Raw genomic sequence first — 15510 nt, 5'->3', positions numbered from 1 at the left:
CAGTACAAGAAATGTATCCGATGCCTAATGTATGAAACTGTAACCTCTCTGTAATTCAATTTGATAATAAAAAAATATATAAAAGAAATATGTTTTGATGACTGAGGAGAAATAGCTCAACCTATTTGAACAAAACAAAGACAAAAACAAAATAAAAACAGTCCCAGTGTAAGGATAAAAATGATAAAAAGGTTATTCATCCATCAAATTAGCTTGACTTTACAATAAGATTGTTTTATATTGCTTGACAAATTGTGTTTGCAGATGTTGAAACTTGCACTCAGATGCGTTATTACAATATTATCGGAGCTAGTGGAAAGGAGCTTCAGTTCTTATTCATTGGTGCTCTTGAGTAACTAGAGAAGGATTGTCGCTGTGAGACTGATGTGTCCACACTTCCCCAGAGGCATGGCAACTGTCCCACGCCTGCTGATGTCAGCAGCAGGCCAGGATGGATTTGTAGTTTCATTTCTCATCATGGCATTGGGCCAAGCTTTCAGAAACCAGCTGTCAGAAGTATTTGTACTATGGGAAAAGAAACAGGCATTTAAAATGGGTTTTCTTTTTCTGAAGAAGAGTGAAGTTATGTTTCTGATTTAAGTTTAAACAGTATCTCATTGATTTTTGTTTGTCTCTATTGGCCTGATATAATCTAACTTGAGAGAGAAATATGACATCATACTGTATGTGCAGCACAGCCTGGCAGACCACAGCCTAGTTCTTTAGAGCAAACTGCAGGCTACCTGGATTGAGTCCAAGCATAGCTGCTGACTTGTAAGTGTGCCAGTGGTCTATTGATCAAATGAGGGCATTTTCGTCAAGTAAAATGCTTCTTGTCTGAATCTTACCCTTTTATCCTTTAAGGTGTTGTTGAATCTGTCTAGATTCCTGAATTTTCTATAACTTTGGCAGTGAAATCTAGAGGCTTAATTTCTAGAAAAGAGATGTTCATACTATGACATTCTTAACAATTTAGATATTGCATTAGCACCTAAATTTGACTCTATTATAACAAGGGTTTAGTGTCTAAAGCTCAGTTGCAGCCCACTAGTTTAGGGGCATATTGGTGACAAAAAGGAGAAATTATCCTTATAGGATGGAACTTGTTTGAGAGACTCAAATTTTCTCCTGATGGAAGATTTTTTTCAATGGCATCTTCTGCCAATATATTTTTAAATGCATAGTTTAACATGGGAGGAAGTCAGAGGAGCAAATAAAGGGATTTTTCTAGTAAGTAGATAAATGTGACTGATGTTAAGGAAGAAATATTGGTGAAACAGAATCAAGAAAGCTTTAGTAGATTGTAGTATTTTGTACTTAGTACATAGATGGAGATAAAAGTAAACCCTCTCCCCGCAAACATCAAATGTTCTTTGTATTTTATCCTAGTCCTGGCCTCAGAAGAGAATGTGATAGGATGTAGTATATAGTAAATGTAGAAAGTGAATTTAGAGTGCAATGGATTGGGACGACTTTTAGTTAGAAAACCAATATTAGTTAGGATTTAGTTAGGAGACTACTGGCATGAGATGGAATGCTATCCTGGCATGGGATGACAGAATCTTGGATGACTTCTTGTTTTATATGGCTTTTTTTTTTTTTTCCCAGTCCTGGGGCTTGGACTCAGGGCCTGAGCACTGTCCCTGGCTTCTTTTTGCTCAAGGCTAGCACTCTGCCACTTGAGCCACAGCGCCACTTCTGGCCGTTTTCTGTATATGTGGTGCTGGGGAATCAAACCCAGGGCCTCATGTATACAAGGCAAGCAATCTTGCCACTAGGCCATATCCCCAGCCCTTTTATATGGCTTTTGATCATCAAAGTATTGGTACCAGACTATATCAACACGACTAAGTAAGTGCAACGGTTGAAGCATATCGAAGTTCTCAAAGCATTCGCCCTCCAGTGCTTACAGCAAAGATGACTGATGGTAGCAAGGATAAACAGAATGCTGTAACTCCCAGGATTTCCAGAATACCTCTCGACCCCTCTAATCTGATGGCGTGGGCTGTGGAAGGCGGGGCAGGGATGTATGACTTTAAAGTCAGATGATCATTACAACCTCACTGGTAAAATGAGAGTAAATGTGGGTGAAGCCCAGATCATAGTAAAGAGTAAGTAGTTGCAGGGCACCAGTGGCCCAGACCTGTAATTCTAGCTACTCAGGAGGCTGAGATCTAAGGATCATGGTTTGAAGCCAGCCTTGGCAGAAAAATCCAATAGACTCTCATGTCCAATAAACTACTCAGAAAAAGCTGGAAATGGCCCTGTGGTTAAAGTGGTAGAGTGCTGGCCTTGAGCACAAAGAACTCAGGGGCAGTGCCCAGTCCCTGAATTCAAGTCCCAGGAACAAAACCCCCCAAAATAAACAAAAAGGGCTAAGTGCATGATTAACTCCCAAAGGCTCCCCCGTGGGCCAAATACTGTGACTACAGGAAGGGTCAGGTTTAGTCTACTGTCAATCACAGTGGTAGCTAGATAAATTCCCATGCTACCATTAATCTTTTATTTGTTCTCAGTGGGTCATAACTATTTTGTCTTTAACCTTGGAGAATGCCAAGAGGATAGATTACACAGCACAAGCAAGACCACAAGAAAGCAAGGCTGACTATCCCCAGAGGCTCCTCTCTCTGAGGTTATATATAACCTGGTGAGTCATTCCTTGTTTCATTTGCTATAGCACAATCCTGCTTAGGCTGAGGGAAAGGACATTATGCAACAAAGGTACATCTGAATCTTTGCTTCTACAGGGCCTGTTACCTTGCAGGTACAGGCTATCCCACAACAACCTCCTAGTGATAAACTCACACTTGTTTTCCAGCTGAAGAACCCTAGTAGAGAGATAAATGGTTCTTTATAATAATTTTCACCTAAAGAGATAGAGAAGCTTAGCTCCAAGGGCTACAATCACAAGGTATTTTATTTCGTAAGGATGGAGCATTCTAATATGAACTGTTTTTTTGTGAAATGTGAATTTCAGCACCCAAAGAATATGCTCCTTACTGGTAATTGTTCTTGAAATTTAATTTACTGTTAGGTACAAAGGAAAAAAATCTCTTAGGCTTATTAATGTGAATGTATAAAACATACATGGCTGCCTAGAGCAAGTCTGTGATTGCAATGTGTAGTTCTACCTGCCAATTTTATGTGAAAATGAGGGTTAGACAAGTAGATCATAAGTTTTGGTGGTACTGGGGATTGAACTCGGGGCCTTGAGCTTACTTGTTCAAGTACACGTAGATCAGACTTTTTGCATTGACTGTTTTGTTCTTTAGTTAGTTGCTTTTGATTTTTCATTGAGAGAGAGTGTCTTGCGACGTAGCCTAAGCTGGTCTCAAATTCACAGCCTTAGCCTCTGAGTAATAAGACTGTGTGAGCCTTCCTACCTACCTAGAGTCATTTTTAACCTTCATTGAGTGACTGACTAATGATTGTGTTTGAAGTTTTACAGGTTTTAATCAGAAATAACACCTCTCCATTTTACTCCCCTCATCTGAGTTGGGAAATATAACAAATATGCCCAAGGAAGGAGCTGCCTCTGTGAATGCTGACAGAATTTCATGCCTGCTTTGAGCACTGGGTGGCAGCCGTGTTCTTGGTAAGATCTGTGGTTTTTTGGGAAGGACTTTTGTCTTGACAGAGAGGATGAGCCCTTTCACTCAGGCACCCCTCCTCTTACCACACGCAAGGAAGGCCACACAGGACATTCTCATTGAAAGAGACATCTATTTTTGTCCATGGGAATCATGTTTTCACATTATTGATGATTTGGCTGGGGATGCTTTTGTGAAGCCTTTCAATTCATTTCAGTAATGGAAAGGAGTCACTAGGATCTCAACCTCTCATTCATCAATGGGGAGTTTTTAAGAGAGAAGTAAAATATGGATTTTTAAAACCTGATGTCATGTTTGGTACTCACCACCTTTGCCTAAGACTCTGGGGATCCTAGGAGAGGCTAAAAGAGGAGACTAGGAGATAAGTTTTGTCTCACGGTTGTGCAGAGAGAAATGTTTTGCTGCATGCCATAGGACTTACAATTTAAGTTGAAATTCATTTAATGACTCTTCAAGGGAGATCCAGCCTGGGCTGTGGCTCAAACTCACCTGGTGTTTCAAATTACAGGAGCACATCAAGCCACCAGGGTGCCCCTGACTCACATTCCCCTTTAGGCTGTCACTAGTTCCCCAAGGCTGAAGTGTGACAGTAAAGTCAGGTATCATGTATGATCATCAGATTTTGTACTTATTAGATCTGAGCTGTTTATTATATTCTCTCTCTCTCTCTCTTTCTCTCTCTCTCTTCTCCCCCCCATTTCCAGTTCTGGGGCTTGAACTCAGGGCCTGGGCCCTGTCTCTGAGCCTGTCTGTACTCAAGGCTAGAGCTCTACCACTTGAGCCACAGTGCCACTTCTGACCTTTTCTATTTATGCAGTACTGAGGAATCAAACTCAGAGCTTCATGCATACTACCCCCAAGCCACATTCCCAGCCCTATTATATTCTTAAGAGCAATCCATGAAATAGTGGGCATGACACACTGGGTTGACAAGAGTTGAGAAAAGTCTAGAACCTTATAGCCTATTTGGTAAGAAAAGGCCTGAAAATGCAGAAGGATACTAGCTATCGAGAATGTATCAAGGCAGAAGAAGGATTCAGATTAGTGGATTTGAAAGGTTCCCAAAGCAGATTTCATTTTAGTTTTACAAACTTTCAATTGTGGCCCCATGGAAGAGTTAAGTCGAATGGTATAAATCTTCCCACAGTGAGATGAGAGAAGTTGAAGGCACACTGAAATCTCTGGGGAGTGGTGGAGATGAGTCAGGTCCCCTGACTACAGCACTGGGCTACTTTTTTGTGGTAGTTGTGTCAGTAGAGTTACTACTGAACTAAGTCTCTAAGACACTGCAGAAGTAGATTAAAAATATTGCCCATCAGCCAAATGTGTACAGTAGTTTACCATGTGGTTTATCTGTTATTTAATATCACATAAGCATATAATGAATAAGTAGCCAATTTGATTTAGTTGTAGCTAATGATAGTTCAGTGGGGAGAAATCAGTTGAATCTCATTTGGTATAAATAGAATATAAAATAATGCAGCACAAAAACTATGACTGATTTCAGCTTTTAATGTTAACATTCTTATGGAATTGTCAGTCAATCTAGGCATTAAAATACCTAGAAGGAGCCAGGTGGCGATGGCGTATACCTATAATATAGCAGCTACCCAGGAGGCTGAGATCTGAAGAGTATTTGTTTGAAGCCAGCTGAAACAGGAAACTCCAGGGAGACAGTTATCTCCAAATAATCATCAAAAAGCTTCAAGTACAACTGTGGCTCAAGTGGTAGAGCTCCAGCTTTGAGCAAAAAGCTAAGGGACAGTGTCCAGGCCCCGAGTTCAAACCACAGCACCAGTCCCCACCTTATCCCCACACAGATACACACACACACACACACGCACACACAACACACACACACACACACAGACTTTACCTAGAAAAATAACCCTCTATTCTTCACTTTATAATAGTAAATTTGTGTAATGTTAACTTATTTAATAAAAGACAAAATAACTAGAAAGCAAAATTTTCTACTCATAGGGAGTCTTCTTACCTATGATATATCAATTCTAAATTAGCCATCAACTGACCCCATTAGTTCTTATAAATCACTGAAGCCTTTATCTGTTTTCTTCTTCAGTAACACATAGTTTATTACAAGATGTGTAACAAAATATGTGCAAGTGGCATTTGGCAGTCTCTGGTTGCTCATGTGGTTAATCAATCTCAGAAATATATGCCTTGGAAACCACTTTGCTTAGCTTTCCCATATTTACAGTGAGCTTGTTCTAGTTTCTAGTTAATGGGCACATTAACCACTATACAAAAGGCAGGATCCAGGAGGTAGGCTAACCCAAGCAAGTCTCTAAGTTTTGCAAATGCAACCAGGGAGGGGTGAGGATTGGAGACATGAGTTCTAGAGCTTGCTGTATCATGGATTTTAAAGTTCTGTGAAACCAGGACAAATAAAAAAAAAACAACCCTATATATATTTTCCCAAACTAGATTTAAAAAAAATTGCAGACAATGTGAAAGATTGCAATTCTTTCTCCAGGGAATACATCTAATAAATATTCTTCTGAAATTTAGTCAAGTATTTATAACTAGCTCAGAGATGAGATTGTTGGGAACTGTAAATATTTCTGGTATTATACCTTAAGAGTTTTCAAAGTCACAGGAAGCACAGTGCTCACAATTCTCTTTGGAAAGGGCATTACCCAAACAAAGCTCACTAGATTTTGCAAGACCAACAGTGGGAGAGCTTGAAAAACCTGCCTTTTCATTTTAGCAGGCTAACTTCTAATGACAGCAAAAAGTTTAAAATCTTCAGCTCTCCAGTTATATGTAAGAGAAAGGTCTGAAAGGCAGTTCCCTTCCAGAAGCTATACTTCATATCATTTACTTTTTTTTTTTTAGTCTGTTGTGGGGCTTGAACTCTGGGCCTGGACGCTGTCCCTGAGCTCTTCAGCTCAAGGCTAATGCTCTACCACTTGAACCACAGCAGGACTTTGGGTTTTCTGGTGGTTAATTGGAGATAAGATAAGAGTTTCAAAGACATTCCTGCCTGGCTTTGAACTGCAATCCTCAGACCCTAGCTTCCTCAGTAGCTAGGATTACAGGTGTGAGCCGCCGATGCCTGGCTGATTTACTTTATTCATGGAGAAAACAAAATTCTCTCCTGTTTTCGGTGCCACTGGTAGGGCTTGAATTCAGGGCCTGGGCACTGTCCCTTAGCTTATTTGCTCAAGGATAGTGCTCTACCACTTCTGGCTTTATGATAATTAATTGAAGATAAGAGTTTCATGGACTTTCCTGCTCAGGCTGGCTTAAGACCTTGTGCCTCAGATCTCAGACTCCAGAACAGCTAGGATAATAGATGTGACCCCTGGTGCCTGGCTCCAATGATTTTCATTAAATAATAACCTATGAACTAGATAATATGGAAACATTTTATTTTTCTGTAATTGCTTACATAATAAAAATTTGTCTTGACATTAGGCTTTCACAGTTAGACTTGGCTTAATGATAGGTGCTTTCAGAGTTTAGTGAACGAAAATACCCAGTTTGACAGAAAAAAGTTGAGACATTTGCATAGTACCACTGTGGTTTCACCTGATAAATGCAAACTGTTTCACTTGGTTCTCCAAGAAAGAATTTGCCAACATTCTAATGAAAATGACAATGGAGTATCCTGAATGCATTCCTGGTTTCCCTGATCATCACAAATTACCCAGGTAATTGCAACAATTCTTTGCATTGTATGAGTTCTGGAGATCAGGCCAACAGGTGCTTTGCAAAATGTAAATTGGGCAATATAATTAGGGAAGCAGGAAGGATGATGATAGTGACAAGATCTCTCTCCTTTAAACACCTCATAAATCATAGTTCATTGTGTCCTGAGAGTAATTCAAACTTGATTTCAAAGTGAGCCAGAAAGAAAGTTGCTTATCCTTTAATATTTTTGCTAATTTCATCTGGTCCTAAGTTGATGTTATACATGCTGAAATTGGTCTGTCCTGCAGATATATTCTGTTTAGTGTTCTTCTTGTCTAATAAATTTCCATTTATTATAACCTTGGTTTTCTTATAGCAGAATGAAGAAGAAAATGCAATTGTACCTCACAAATATTTCCTATCTAAATTGGAATGATAGCTAAGAATGGTGGTTTATTTCTGCAGTTCTAGTTTGGGTTGTATATTGTGGCCCAGTATATTTATATATAATATAGTATAATATTATATATATATATATAATTTTTTTTTTAAAAAAGAGTAAAGTCCATGGCACTTTCTGGAAAAAGCAAATGATACCTTTCTTTTTCTTTTAGTTTGAAGAGTAGTTGACATACAAAGCCACTTGATGTTGAAAAAAAATCACCATTATGTAGCAAATATTTCCAGCTTCTTTTTTAAAAAATTTTTTATTTATTAATTAAATTTTGTTGACAAGGTGTTGTGCAAAAGGGGTACAGTTACATAATAGGGCAGTGTGTACATTTCTTGTGATATCTTACACCCTCATTTTTCTTTACCTTCCCTAGATCAGGTAGGCATATATACAATACCCAGTGTACCAAAAACATATACAGTAGACACGTGGCATATGCCAAAGGACATTCACCTAGAACTTTAAATATAGCGTCAACAATAGAGTTTGCTTGTCCTTGTCTTATATGATCATACATATATAGCTTTTGAGCTATTGTGATCCACTGAGAGGTCTATTTTAGACCTTTTTATGTTTAGTAGTTGTTTGGTTTTAGTTACATAATGTAAGGTAACTGACCCAAACCTGTGGGAAATACCATTTGACAAGGAGACCAGGCAGACCTGGTCTCTGGTGTTCCCCCCCACCCCTCTGCCACCTTAACAGTCATAAATCAAGGAGATCATGCACCTTTGTTTTCTGTGTTCTAGGCTTGTCTTGCTCAACAGTATTTGTTCAAGTTCTGACCATTTCCCTGCGAATACCAATATTTTAACATTTCTAATCGCTATGTAGTATTCCATTGTGTATAGGTACCACATTTTTTGGATCCATTCATCTGTAGAGGGGCATCTGGGTTGTTTCCATATTTTGGCTATTGTGCATTGTGCAGCAATAAACATGGATGTGCAGATGTCTTTTTGATATCTTGAGACCCGTTGTTCAGTATAGATGCCTAGGAGTGGTATGGCTGGGTCATAGGGTAGGTCTATGTTGAGCTTTTTGAGGAACCTCCATACTGTTCTCCAAAGTGGTTGTACTAATTTGCACTCCCACCAACAATGGAGAAGGGTTCCTTTTTCCCCCCGCATCCCCTCCAGCATTTGTTGTTGCCTGAGTTCAGAGTATAGGCCATTCTAACTGGGGTGAGGTGGTATCTCAGGGTTGTTTTTATTTGCATTTCCTTTACTACCAGGGATGTTGAACATATCCTCATATGTTTCTTTGCCATTTTTATTTCTTCTCCTGTGAAGTCTCTCTTTAGCTCCTTTGCCCATTTAATAATTGGTTTACTGGGCTTAGAGGGGGTTAGTTTTTTGAGTTCTCTGTAGTTGACGGATATTAGGCCTTTGTCTGTTGTCCAGCTTCTCTTGCTAACATTTTCTACCTGGAATTTATGAATCATTTTGGTTTGAGAGTGCTATTTTTAAACAAGAATTGTTTCATCTGGGTAGTTTGTGCTTCCTCATCCTACCTTTCTGATTCCTTCCACGTGTCTGACTTTTTAATAAAAAGCAACCATTCAAAAGTAAATGTTTTAATTAATTAATTAATTTAAAAGGTTTCAATTTATTGCTGTTCTTTTTTTCCCTCAGACTAGGCCCTAGGCAGTATAGCTGTGCACAGTCTTGAAATGCTTGTTTCTTAGAGTATTGATTCTCAATTTTGGCTGAGCATTACAATCAACTGAGATGCTAAAGGAGTTAAACAAATGATACGTGGTGTCATTTCTAAACATTTTGGTTCATTTTATATTTAAAATCTCAAAAGGACATTGTAATGTGGGAAGTAAACATGTCTATGGGCATACATGATGGTTTCATTTTAATACTTCTGTTAACCTCTCCTGTTCATAGTTCATTATTATGGTTTGAAATTTTCTCCTTTGGTTCAGATAATAAACTTTTTTTTTTTTTTTACAGAAAATGTGTAATTATGATTTTGTGTCTCATGATCCACAAAAATAAAAGTAGCTTATAATGAGTCTTTCTGATACATTCTCCCTCTAGTTGCAGGTATTTTTTATGGTACTTAAAAAGTAACTTCTGATATTTTAAAACCTGTATGATAATTAGTTAGGACCTAATTTTTTTTGAAGCATTGATGAAGGATTGAGGGAAATAGAATGGATAGAGCACTGCTATAATTAGAGAGACATACACTCTGCAATTGACAGAAATGTGGGATAAGAGGATGCAAGTTGTGTTTGATCTAAATCCTTGGAATATTATTCCAGTTTAAACATGCAAAGTCTCCAAAAGGAATATATATATATATATATATATATATATATATATGGAATAACATTGTTAAACCAAGGAACATTCTTTATTGTGTGTTGGCTTTGCTCCCAGAATCCGTTGAAAATTTTAATGGTCTATACTAAGCCATATGGATAACTTACTTTTGTACATTGGATGGCAGTTCTGAGAGGTAGAAACAACTTTGGACAACTCTTCGCTTTTTTTTTTTTCTCAGAAGAGAACAACCTTCGTTCCTGTTGTCTTTCTCTGGCTTCAAGAAATTAGGGAATACAAAGAAATAACCCATTTAAATCCTGTTAGGTCCAGTTCTGTCACAGATGATAAAATTCTTAAAGACTGTCATACTAGCATGGTAGCAAAACATGATACTGAACTTCATTTCTAGCCCTATATTCTTTAAAAAATTAAAAGTTTTTATTTTAAAGGTGATGTACAGAGGGGCTACAGTTACGTAAATCAGAAAAAGAATAGATTCCTTCCTTCTTTCCTTCCTTCCTTCCTTCCTTCCTTCCTTCCTTCCTTCCTTCCTTCCTTCCTTCCTTCCTTCCTTTCTTTCTTTCGTTTTTTCTTTCATTTTCATGGGACTTGAACTCTAGGCCTAGATGCTGTCCTTGAGCTGTTCAGCTCAAGGCTAGTGCTCTACCACTTGAGCTATAGCACCACTTCTGGTTTGCTGGTGGTTAATGAAGATATGAGTCTTATGGACTTTCTTGTCTGGGATGGCTTTGAACTGTGATCCTCAGATCTCATCCTCTTGAGTAGCTAGGAATACAGGCATATGAGCCACTGTTGTCCAACATTAACACATTTCTTTTTGGGCAATGTCACTCCTTCCCTTGCTGCCTCCCAGTCTTATATTCTTGTAGAAAGCCTCTAAACTTTCAGGAGAGTAGTGTCATCAATCATCATTAATGATACACTGTTTATTACTTGTGTTGACTTACTATTTAATTATGTCAGCAAAGTGTGAAGAGAAATTTTAAATAATCTTTGGTAATTTTGATTTTTAAAAAAATAGAATCCCAGAGATGACTATCTGTCCAGGTTTATACTGCTATATCTTGGCTTAGTTTGTGAGTTGCTTGGGAACAATTCGCTAAAGCCACACTGAGCTGCTTCTTTGGGATTGGCTATGTGGTGTCCTATTAGCCACAATCTCAAAGTGAATTGTTTAATTTGGTTCTATTTTTACTGGTGCTTCTCATCCCCTTCACCAGTTCCCTCATTTGCTCCAAGATCATCCTTCTTTGTATCACCCACCCAAGGTTCAAATATTAAGGGCATTAAATCTCTCCAAGGTTGTGCTTAGAGTATATCATAACATATGTCTCCTCCAGCATTCCTCAAGTCTTTCATGACCCATAATTCATCAAGTCTCTTGTGCTTGCTAAAGGGGTTTATACTCAGTGTCTCTCTGTCTGTTTTTCCCTTCCTGGTGAGGCCTGTTTTATGTAAGGGACAGTCTCATTTGTTTAGCTTTTTCTGCAACTTTAGAAACATTTGGGTAGTTTTCAAAATTGTGCTGATTCCCTACCCCATTCAATCAAAACAAAATCAATGGGATGGAACCACAGATATCACACATTTCAAAAGCTCTATAGTGATTCTTATGTACAATCAGAGTTAAGAACCACTACACCAATGGCTGATAATGTCCCATGTGTCATCTTTGAGTATGAACTGAAATTCACAATCTAACTGCAAAGGAGGGCTTTAGGTGGGACTGTGTCATCTGTAATCCTAGCTACTCAGGAGGCTGAGATCTTAGGATTGCAGTTCAAAGACAGCCCTGGCAGGAAAGTCTGTAAGATTCTGAAATCCAATTATCTACCAAAAAACCTCACCCCAAAACAGAATTGGAGCTGTGGCTCAAGTGGTAAAGCAAAAAAAGCCTCCAGAAAAAATGCTCAAGGGCAGTGCTCAGGCCTTGAGTTCATGACTCAGGACCGGCACAAAATAAAATACAATGAAAGGTAAATTTTGTCAACCATCTGTCTCTTTTACAAGGATGCAAGCTCTATGAAGGTGGGAACACATCTATATTTCCTTTGTTGTATTTCAAACCACTGTCACAGTAGCATCATGAGATAGGTACTTGGACATTCCATGAATCAATGATTAAGGCATTGGCTCCAAAGCCAGCTGGTTTGTTCCTTGTATAAATTAGAAAATCAGTTGTAGAAGAAAAATTATTCAACCAGTTATGTTTTTTAAATCATTTACATTTAGTTAAGTTGGTTACATTTGAGGCATCTTTGTTTATCTCTCTGTGAAGCTTCTTCTTTGTCTCTGACGAAGATATTTTTTATCATGAATCATTTCAGTCACACACCTAGCAAACAAATGCCATCTCCTCCCCTGACCCTTATCATTCAGGGTTTTGTGATCCTTCCATGTTTAATTCATTCTGATGTTTTTGTAGGGTGCTATCAGCCAGAAGCTGAAATCGAAGGCACTGGAATAAAACATCTCTTAAAGAATATTATGACAGTCTAGCAGTGACCATGATGTTCATATACTGTGAAAGCAATTTCATACTTTATTCCATATGCTGGTCTTCCAATACTATCTTCACATTTGGATGAGGTACAAAACTAGGATTTCTCCTTTTCTTTTCCCTCTCCTTTTCAGTTCTGTGAAGTTTTTTTTTCCAATGAGAAAAGAATCTCATTTTTAGGGATGCCCATTTATCACAGTTTGTAAATGGCTTGTCTATCACTGAATCTCTCCAAGATGGGGAATTGTGGGATAGTTTCATGTAGCATAGTTATCTAAAGTTCAGCAACTCTGGTTTCTTACCCTCTTGATGTTAACAAAATACATGTATCATATTGTATGTCAAAGTTTTGACAGACAAACTAGCAGGGTAATCTATCATTGAGTTTTTAAATTTTACCAATTATTTTAATCAAGTTACATTTTTGCTAATTATTTTTTGTCCCAATATGTTATCTTTGAAGGATGGCAACAGCTTTCTTGCTGTACTCCTAAGAATTGATTGTCTCACTTCTAATTAATAATAATAGCAAGGAAAATGGCTAAGCGAGGCCATGACTGTTGAGGGGATGCAAACATTTCAGAGAATAAACCAGATCTTATAAATTGAGATGCCATTCATTAGCAAATTAATCTTTATAAACAGCTTTATAATTCAATGAACCTCAAGAGGAAAACAGAAATTTCATTTACTATGTGCTACTGTTTGATGGGCTGTTGGATACAAAAGATCGATATCTAATATGATTCTACCTCAGGGTGGGGCCCTGACATTTATTTGGCTGAAGATTTAATACAGTAATGCAGCCTTCTTGTAAATGGCATTTACTAAATACCAGTTCAGGCTATCTAAGTGTGAACCAGATCATAGCTAAAAAATTATACTAAGTGAAGTGAGCCAGACCCAAAGAAACATGGACTCTATGGTCTCCCTCATAGGGAATAATTAGCACAGGTTTAGGCTAGTCACAGCGAAGGATCACAGAGCCCAATAGCTATGCCCTTATGAACACATAAGATGATGCTAAGTGAAATGAACTCCATGTTATGGAAACAAGTGGTATATCACTGTTGTAATTACTTTCAACATGCCATGTGAAACTGTAGCTTCTATTGTTGATAATCCTCTTGTATCCCCTTCCTGTGGTTGTACTTGCACTATCACTGTATCTTATCTGAGTACATTGGAAACTGTGTATACTGGTATTAGAAATAGGAAAATGAAAGGGAATACCAAAATCGAGACACACAGGGTAAAAAGACAAACGACTACAAAAACAATACTTGCAAAATTGTTTGGTGTAAACCAACTCAAGAGGAGAGAGGGAAAGGGGGAGGGGGGAGGGGGGAATGAGGGAGGAGGTAACAAACAGTACAAGAAACGTATCCAATGCCTAACATATGAACCTGTGATCTTCATCACAGGAAAAGATAAACTAGAACAACTGCTACAGAAAATAATAGAGAATATTATTATTATTTTATTTATTTATTTATCTATCTATCTATTTATTTATTTATTTATTTATTTATTTATTTTTTTGGCCAGTCCTGGGCCTTGTACTCAGGGCCTGAGCACCATCCCTGGCTTCTTCCCGCTCAAGGCTAGCACTCTGCCACCTGAGCCACAGCGCCCCTTCTGGCCGTTTTCCATATATGTGGTGCTGGGGAATCAAACTGAGAGCTTCATGTGTAGGAGGCAAGCGTTCTTGCCACTAGGCCATATTCCCAGCCCAATAGAGAATATTATTGTAACTGAAAATGGCAGGCATTTGGGAAGTCTAATCAGAAAAAAGGGTAAAAAACGTTTAAAGAGGAAAAAAAATAGAAATAAATAAAAAGAAGTGAAATTATGGATATGATTGAAATTTAAAAATAACCTTGCTTGTGTCATATCAGGTAACAGTCACTTTTTCCAATGATTAATACTAGATAGAAGATGAGTGTAGCAGTACACATCTGTAATCTTGGCACTCAGCAGGCTGAGGCAAGAAGGAGCAACAAACCAACTAGCAAAAAGACAAAAGAACTAGATGTATTTAGGGTTATTATTCACCCAATTACAGAAGCCAATAAAAGGAGGATCCTGTTCATTTTTTAGGATTTGTGTGGAATAAATTAGAATAAAGTAGAGGTATTTTTCAAAGGCATTTTTGAGACAACTTTGAGGTAACTAAAGGCCAACTAGTTTTGAAAGCTATTAAAAATCTTTGTGAGTTGGATGCTGGTTTCTTACACCTGTAATACTAGATACTTGGGGTTCTAAGAATGAGAAGATTGATGCTTGAAGTTAGCTAGGATGGGAAAAGTCTATAAAAGTTGAGGAAAGGTGGCTTCCATGCTGTGGGCCTATCATCTTAGCAACTATGGGAAAATAGATTATGGTCCAGGTGTACTCCTGGGCAGAAAACCAGACTGCATCTTAAAAATAACCAGGAAAAAAAATGGTTTAGGGGTGTGGCTCAGTGGCAGGACATCTGCCTAGCAAGCATGAGGCCCTGAGTTAACTTCTAATATTGCCAATAAATAAACAAATGACTATTAATTGTACTGAATGTGTTGTTGATATAATGGTATATATCAGTTCTGGTATTTTTTTAAGCCCTTTGGTAATTTGTGCTAACATTTATGTAGTGACATGAACAAAAACTAGAATTTGAGCATTAGTAAGAGGAAGTTAGGGATGGAGAGATGGAGTGTTTATATTATTCCTTTGCTTTTGTATTTATTTGGGACTTTCTAAAATAAATGTTAGGTAAAAAAAAGTGACATAAATCAATACTATCAATTAAAATTTGCATATTTCTGTTCCCTTTGTATACTGACTCCTCCATCCAGGGACACCAGCAGAAACCGGGCTGTTCATATTTGGAATGTTGGCATTCAATTTCTTGGCTCAAATTATTGTCCCTCTGAGTGACACTCTATGGATAAACCTCTCAAAGTACATTTTGAGGGGAAACATTTAATTTTTAGCAAATTGTTCCAT

General features: G+C 37.9%; 1 pseudogene; it reads right to left on the bottom strand.

Annotated features, from left to right (window-relative positions):
• LOC125343920 overlaps positions 1-15510 on the bottom strand; it is a 58393-nt pseudogene that overhangs the window by 11880 nt on the left and 31003 nt on the right.

Source organism: Perognathus longimembris, chromosome 2, assembly GCF_023159225.1.
Source record: "Perognathus longimembris pacificus isolate PPM17 chromosome 2, ASM2315922v1, whole genome shotgun sequence".
Classification (NCBI taxonomy): domain Eukaryota; kingdom Metazoa; phylum Chordata; class Mammalia; order Rodentia; family Heteromyidae; genus Perognathus; species Perognathus longimembris.
Note: the sequence above shows the minus strand (reverse complement) of the source record. Positions and strands in the feature narration are given on the sequence as shown.